The 7550-nt window shown below is 40.1% G+C and overlaps 1 pseudogene; it reads right to left on the reverse strand.

Moving 5' to 3' along the window:
• Positions 1–201: 201 nt before the first annotated feature.
• Positions 202–886, reverse strand: LOC145535723 (tubulin alpha-1B chain-like; annotated as a pseudogene).
• Positions 887–7550: the final 6664 nt, after the last annotated feature.

Genomic DNA, 7550 nt, shown 5'->3' on the forward strand with positions numbered 1-7550 from the left:
CATGATACTTGATAGAAAAGACTATTAAGGCAAAAAAAATTTTTTTTCTTTCTTAAAATCTTTTCTTTTGAGACAGGACATAAATCTTACAGACACACATGGAAAAGCAATACATGATCATAGTAGAAAGTGAAGACAATCTAGTCAGAAAGTTTTTACACCTGTCAACTAATGCTGAAGCTGAGTATGGCATGCTGCAGGGCTCAAAGGAATGGTAATTAGTATTCCTCTCCTTCTTCCTCTCCCTCTACCTCAACAGAATCCACACCAACCTCATAATCCTTCTCAAGGGCAGCCATGTCCTCCTGGGCCTCAGAAAACTCTCCTTCCTCCATGCCCTCACCCACGTACCAGTGAACAAAGGCACGCTTGGCATACATCAGGTCAAACTTGTGGTCCAGGCGAGCCCAGGCCTCGGCAATGGCTGTGGTGTTGCTCAGCATGCACACAGCTCGCTGTACTTTGGCCAGGTCTCGCCAGGTACCACAGTGGGAGGCTGGTAATCACTGCCAACCCTGAAGCCAGTGAGGCACCAGTCCACAAACTGGATGCTGCGCTTGGTCTTGATGGTGGCAGTGACAGCATTGACATCTTTGGGAACCACATCGCCATGGTACAACAGGCAGCAGGCCATGTATTTACCATGGTGAGGGTCACATTTCACCATCTGGTTGGTTGGCTCAAAGCAAGCATTGGTGATCTCTGCTACAGAAAGCTGTTCATGGTAGGTTTTCTCAGCAGAGATGACAGGGGCGTATGTGGCCAGAGGGAAGTGGATGTGGGGATAGGGCACTTGGCATCTGGCCATCAGGCTGTAGAGCTCCCAGCAGGCATTGCTGATCTGGACACCAGCCTGGCCAATGTGGATGGAGATGCACTCATGCATAGTGGCTATGGGTCAGCAGGTGGAGGAAACAGGAGTAGACACGGGTCCCAGTTATTGTCCCTGATAAGCTAAGAGTTGAGGTAAGTAACGCACTGGCATAGCAAAATTTTAACTCGAATCTAGTTGGTAGATATATCAGTTCAGTTCAGTTCAGTTGCTCAGTCATGTTTGACTCTTTGCGACCCCATGGACTGTAGCACACCAGGCTTCCTTGTCCATCACCAACTCCTAGAGCTTGCTCAAACTCATGTCCATCAAGTCGGTGATGCCATCCAACCATCTCATCCTCTGTCATCCTCTTCTCCTCCCGCCTTCAATCTTTCCCAGCATCAGGGTCTTTTTCAATGAGTTAGTTCTTCGCATCAGGTGGCCAAAGTGTTGGAGTTTCAGCTTCAGCATCAGTCCTTCCAATGAATATTCAGGACAGATCTCCTTTAGGATGGACTGGTTGGATCTCCTTGCAGTCCAAGGGACTCTCAAGAGTCTTCTCCAACACCACAGTTCAAAAGCATCAATTCTTCAGTCCTCAGCTTTCTTTATAGTCCAACTCTCACATCCATACATGACTACTGGAAAAACCATAGCTTTGACTAGATGGACCTTTGTTGGCAAAGTAATGTCTCTGCTTTTTAATATACTGTCTAGGTTGGTCATAGCTTTTCTTCCAAGGAGTAAGCGTCTTTTAATTTCATGGCTGCAGTCACCATCTGCAGTGATTTTTGGAGCACCCAAAAATAAAGTCTCTCACTGTTTCCATTGTTTCCCCATGTATTTGCCATAAAGTTATGGGACTGGATGCCATGATCTTCATTTTTTGAATGTTGAGTTTTAAGCCAGCTTTTTCACTCTCCTCTTTCACTTTCATCAAGAGGCTCTTCAGTTCCTCTTCACTTTCTGCCATAAGGGTGGTATCATCTGCATATTTGAGGTTATTGATACATATGTGTACATTATACTGCTTTCTTGATGTACATTGATATATCAATATTTTGATATATATTGATATTTGATACATACTGAATTTTTGATATATATGTGCACATTACACACTTTTTTGTGTGTTTGCAAATTTCTAAAGTAAAAATTGAGGGAAATTTTTTCTCTGTGTGAGAATATCTCTTGCCTTCAAACTTAGACCAATCATTTTGCAAACAAACTAGCTTTCATTTAAATAGGCAGAATACCAAAAATGGCTCCTTCAAGATTCTATGCCCTAATCCTAGATTCCCCTAATTATGTTATGTTCTGTATCATAGTTGGCCCTAAAATAGATTATCTCAGTGAGCCTAATCTAATCACGTGTGTGTTTGTGTGCTCAGCTGTGTCTGACTCTTTGAGATACCATGGATTGTAGCCTGCCAGGCTCCTCTGTCCATGGAATTTCCCAGGCAATAATACTGGAGTGAGTTGCCATTTCCTCCTCGAGGGGATTGTCTGGACTCAAGGATCAAACCCGTGTCTCTTGCACGGAGTCTTTACTGTTAGCACCACCTACTTGAATCTCTTTAAAGAGTTTTTTTTAGTTGGTGGCAAAAGAGAAGGTTGGAGAGACCCCAAGCACAAGAAGAACTTGATGCGCTAATGCTGGTTTTGAAGATGGCCAAAAGAAAGCCACAAGCCAAGAAATGTGGAAAGTCTCTAAGAACAGAAGTCAGCCCCTAGGTGACAGCCAGCAGTCCTACAACTGCAAAAAACTGAATTCCACCAACAATATCTATGGTCTTTTTATTTTTATTTTTGACTCTGCACAGCTTGCAGGATCCTAGTTCCCCAACCAGGTATTGAACCCACATCCTTAGGAGTAAAGGCATGAACTGGACCACCAGGGAGTTCCCTCAATGGTCTGTGAAGTGAAGTGAAAGTCACTCAGTCGTGTCCGACCCTTTGTGATCCCATGGACTATACAGTCCATGGAGTTCTCCAGGCCAGAATACTGGAGTAGGTAGCCTTTCCCTTCTCCAGGGGATCTTCCCAACCCAGGGATCGAACCCAGGTCTCCGGCATTGCAGGCGGATTCTTTACCAGCTGAGCCACAGTCTAGGAAGATAAATATTCTTCAGAGCCTCGAGAAACAAATGCAACCTGGCCAGCACCTTAATTTCAGCCTTATGAAACCCAGAGCAGAGAAAATATCTGAGATTGCTGAGGCTTCTGACATATGGAGTGGTGAGCAAATAAATGGTGTTGTTTTGAGCTGCTAGGTTTGTGGTAATTTGGTATGGCAGCAATAGAGAACTAGTATAGTATCTTAGGAAGAACCAGGTGCTAGAAGGAAAAAGTTCAGGGAGTTTCGAGTTTGGGTGCCTTAACTTGCTGAATTCTGTAAAACACAAAATGAACATATGGGTTACTTTGCTCTAGTGCTTCAAATTGCTCTTTATCTTTCTGAATTATATAAAATTTATTCTCTACTCCTTACTTCTTTGTATCTCCTAGTTGTGCCTGCCTGTTAAGATGTTTTCCATTTTACTTTTTTAGTACAGAAAAGTAGATAGATGCTTTAATTTTTCATAAAAAAATAAATGAAAGGTTTTTCTTCATGGGTGGTTAGATAAAAAGCACATTTGGAGGAATGACATCCATGGGAATGGTGTGTAAGGACCTCCAAGAATTCAATCCTCTGTAAGAACAATGAGAACATTGATAAAAAATTGTTCACATCAACCTTTTTAGAATTCTGAAAGTAACCAAAGGCTTGCAACAATTCAAGGAATGCTTATTCAAGCAAAAACAGTGGAGTCTCAGTAAGAATAGGGAGCTTTGTGGTACTTTAACTTGCCTCATGGCAACCCACTCCAGTATTCTCGCCTGGAAAATCCCATAGACGGCAGAGCCTGGTAGGCTGCAGTCCATGGGGTCACTAAGAGTCGGACACGACTGAGCGACTTCACTTTCACTTTTCACTTTCATGCATTGGAGAAGGAAATGGCAACCCACTCCAGTGTTCTTGCCTGGAGAATCCCAGGGATGGGGGAGCCTGGTGGGCTGCCGTCTATGGGGTCGCACAGAGTCGGACACGAATGAAGTGACTTAGCAGCAGCAGCAGCAGCAACTTGCCTCATAACATCTTCTTCCCAGATCCTCCTAAGTCTTGAAATGCAACAGTGTTACAAAAAAAGAAGCTATGAAAACTAGCAACCTAGCAGCCACTGAGTACAAAAGAATTTTGGAGCTCTCCAAAAGCCCTATTCCAGCAGAATAGTCATTATCTGACTTTTTCCCGGCCATTCCCTAGAAGCACTCTAATCAGAAGACAGAGATTGGCAGAATGCATAAGAAAAACACACTCCAACTCTATGATGTCTACAGAAGACACACATTAGTCTCAAAGACACAAATACATTGAAAGTAAAAGAATGGAAAAATCTATTCCACACAATCAGTAACCAAAATTTTTTACCTAAATGAAAGTGCTAAAACTATAAACCTGCTAGGAAAAAAGAAAGATATAAATCTTTATAACCTTAGATTAAGCAATGGCTTCTTAGATATGATGCCAAAAGAAAAAAAAATAGATAAATTAGACATTGTCAAAATTATGAAACTTCTGTGCTTTAAAGGACATCATCAAGAAAGTGAAAAGACAACCCACAGAATGGGAAAAATACTTGGAAATCATATACCTAATAAAGGACTTGTATCAAGAATACATAAAGCACTTTACAACTTAAATAGAAATGACCCAATTAATCAAATTCAGAAGGATTTGAGTAGACGCTTTTTCCAAAAAAGATATACAAATGGCCAATAAGCACATGAAAAGATGTTTACTGTCATTAGTCATTTTGTTGTTCATTTGCTCAGACATGTTTGACTCTTTGTGACCCCATGGACTGTAGCACGCCAGCCTTCCCTGTCCTTCACCATCTCCCGGAGCTTGTTCAAACTCATGTCTATTGAATCGGTGATGCCATCCAACCATCTCATCCTCTGTTATCTCCTTCTTCTCCTGCCTTCAATCTTTCCCAGCATCAGGGTTTTTTCCTAATGAGTCAGATCTTCGCATCAGGTGGTCATTAGTCATTAGAGAAATGCAAATCAAAACCACAATAAGATACCACTTTACACTCACTGGGATGACTATAATAAAAACGATAATAACAAGTGTTGACAAGGATGGGGAAAAATTGGAACCCTCATACATTGCTGGTGAGAATGTAAAATAGTGCAGCTGCTGTGGAAAAATTTGGTGATTCTTTAAGTATAGATTTATTATATGATTCAGCAACTCTACTCCTAGTTAAATATACAAGAGAAATGAAAACATACACCCCGCAAAAAACTTGTATACAAATGTTCATAGCAACATTATTTATAATCACTGTCTTGTAGACTAAAAGGGCAAATTTTATGGTTTGTAGGTTATCTCTTAAAAAATAAAAAAAGAACTCTGGAAACTCAATAATAAGAAAACAAATAATCCAAATAATAAATTGGCTAAGATTTAGAAGAGACACTTCATTAAAGAAGATTCATTGATGGCAAATAAGCACATGAAAACAAGCTCAGTGTCATTAGTTATTAGGAAAATTTAAATGAAACCCACAAAGAAATAACACCGCACTGCTATTATAATGGATAACATTCTTAAGGATAATGGCAGTGCCAAGAAACTGGTGAAGATGAGGGGCATAAGTCTCATAATTTCCTGATGGGAATTTAAAATGATACAGCCACTTCAAAAAATGGTTGGGCAGTAAACATACACTGCCTATGAGACCCGGCAATCTCACTCCTGGATGTTGACCTTAAAGAGAGGAAATTTTATGTTCACAAACAAAAAACTGCTCACTAATAAACCTAGGCTTAATTCATAATTGATAAAAACTATAAGCAATCCAAATACCTCTCAATGGATGACTATTTGTACAAACTAAGTACATCAGTATCATAGAACATTCTTCAGTGATAAAACAAGGACAAACCACTGATACATGCCAAAACCTGGAGGAATGTATTACTCAAAATGAGGGAACCCAGATACAAAAAGCTACATATTCTGTGGTTCTGTTTCTATGACTGCCTGGAAAAGGTAAATGTATGATAGCAGTGAACTGGTTAGCAGTTACCAGGGACTGGGAGGAGAGGCAGGGGTTGACTACAGTGGGGCCTGAGGGTATCTTTGGGGCAACGAGACTTTTTTATATTTTAGTTATAGTATAATTTCACAAATGTATGCATTTATCAAAACACAGAACTATACCACCAAAAGGAGTGAATTTTACTGTATACAAGTCACATCTTCAAGACAGAAAAACAAACAAATAAACCCGGAATCTAAGTAATGCTGACTAAAGAAAACAGATTGGAAACATTGCTTCAGGTTCTGCCTCTTCTTGTCTATCAAACTAGCATCTTTGCAAATCCACTTCACTTAGACACAGAACAGCCTCTGTTAAGCAGTAGATGGTATGACCTACATCGGATGCTGAGAAAAAGGAAGTTTTTAGAAAACATCTGACCATCTTAAAATGAACAGGCAAATGCAGACCTTGCAATGCAGGAGATCTGGGTTCGATCCCTAGGTAAGAGAAAGACCACCCAATAGAGGAAAAACCATGAAAAATCATATCAGTGATTCTCAAAAAAAGGATGAAGGAGTGGCTTGGGCATGACAAGGGTGGTTCAGCAAATCCAAATTACCTAGCAAGACTCACAGCCGTCACTTTGACCTGTGTCACTGAATCAGGAATAAAAAGGAGTGGTAGTCACAAGGCAGAAATTGTGTGAGTTAAAATGGTTAAATCTTCCCTTGGACGATTGGGATGTTTCACCCATCACATCCCGCCCTCCAGTCACTGGGCTAGGTGAGCAGAGAGAGGTCACAGACCTTGGGTAATAACCTTTTTATCTTAGCCTTTGCTTTCATAAACAGTTTTTCCTCCATCCAATGGTAAGGACCACAATTGTCAAGTCTGCCTCTAAGGACAGAAGCCCAGGCTAGCCATTGCTGGGCCAACACCGTGTAGATTCCTTCCCATAGCCTCTGGGGTGCCCGTGCTGTGGTGTACTCTTTTTCAGGCTGGAGAGTGCCTGTGATCGATATGGTTAAGACTGCTCCCTACTCAGGGCCTCACCACCCAGACCTAGAAGTGAAGGGAAGTGTTTGGTTTTTTTCTCCCATTAACATTAGAGAGTATAACATTTGTCATGGTCTTGTTGGATCCTTAGAATAGCCCATTCACTTGTGCACAGAAAGAGAACAGGATGCTAATAAAGGACTTTATGAAGCAAAACTTGCCCAAGCATCATCGTAAGTATGGAGAATATATATGCCTGTTTGACTGAGTAGAAGAAAATGACCTTCCATATGGAACCCTGTAAAATATTTTATATATATAATATATTATTATATATTATATATAATATTATGTATAATATTTTATATATATATAATATTTTATTTAATTCAAGAAATCCTCTGTTAAAATTACAGTTGAAAACATGTTTCACAAAGGAAAGTATTTTAATTTGGTTTGTTTAATTTTTCAACAAAAATTCAAAAATATACAGCCAATCCTTGTTGGTTTTAGAGTATAACATAATTAATAACCTAGAAATGTTTTTCTTTATTAAAGATTTCAACAATTGATATATATTAAAATATGCTACAGAGAACATTTAAACCAAGTTAACAGGTATGTGTTAGTGGGTTTGCATTTGT

Source organism: Giraffa tippelskirchi, chromosome X, assembly GCF_054371585.1.
Source record: "Giraffa tippelskirchi isolate mGirTip1 chromosome X, T2T-mGirTip1v1.2.pri, whole genome shotgun sequence".
Classification (NCBI taxonomy): Eukaryota; Metazoa; Chordata; class Mammalia; order Artiodactyla; family Giraffidae; genus Giraffa; species Giraffa tippelskirchi.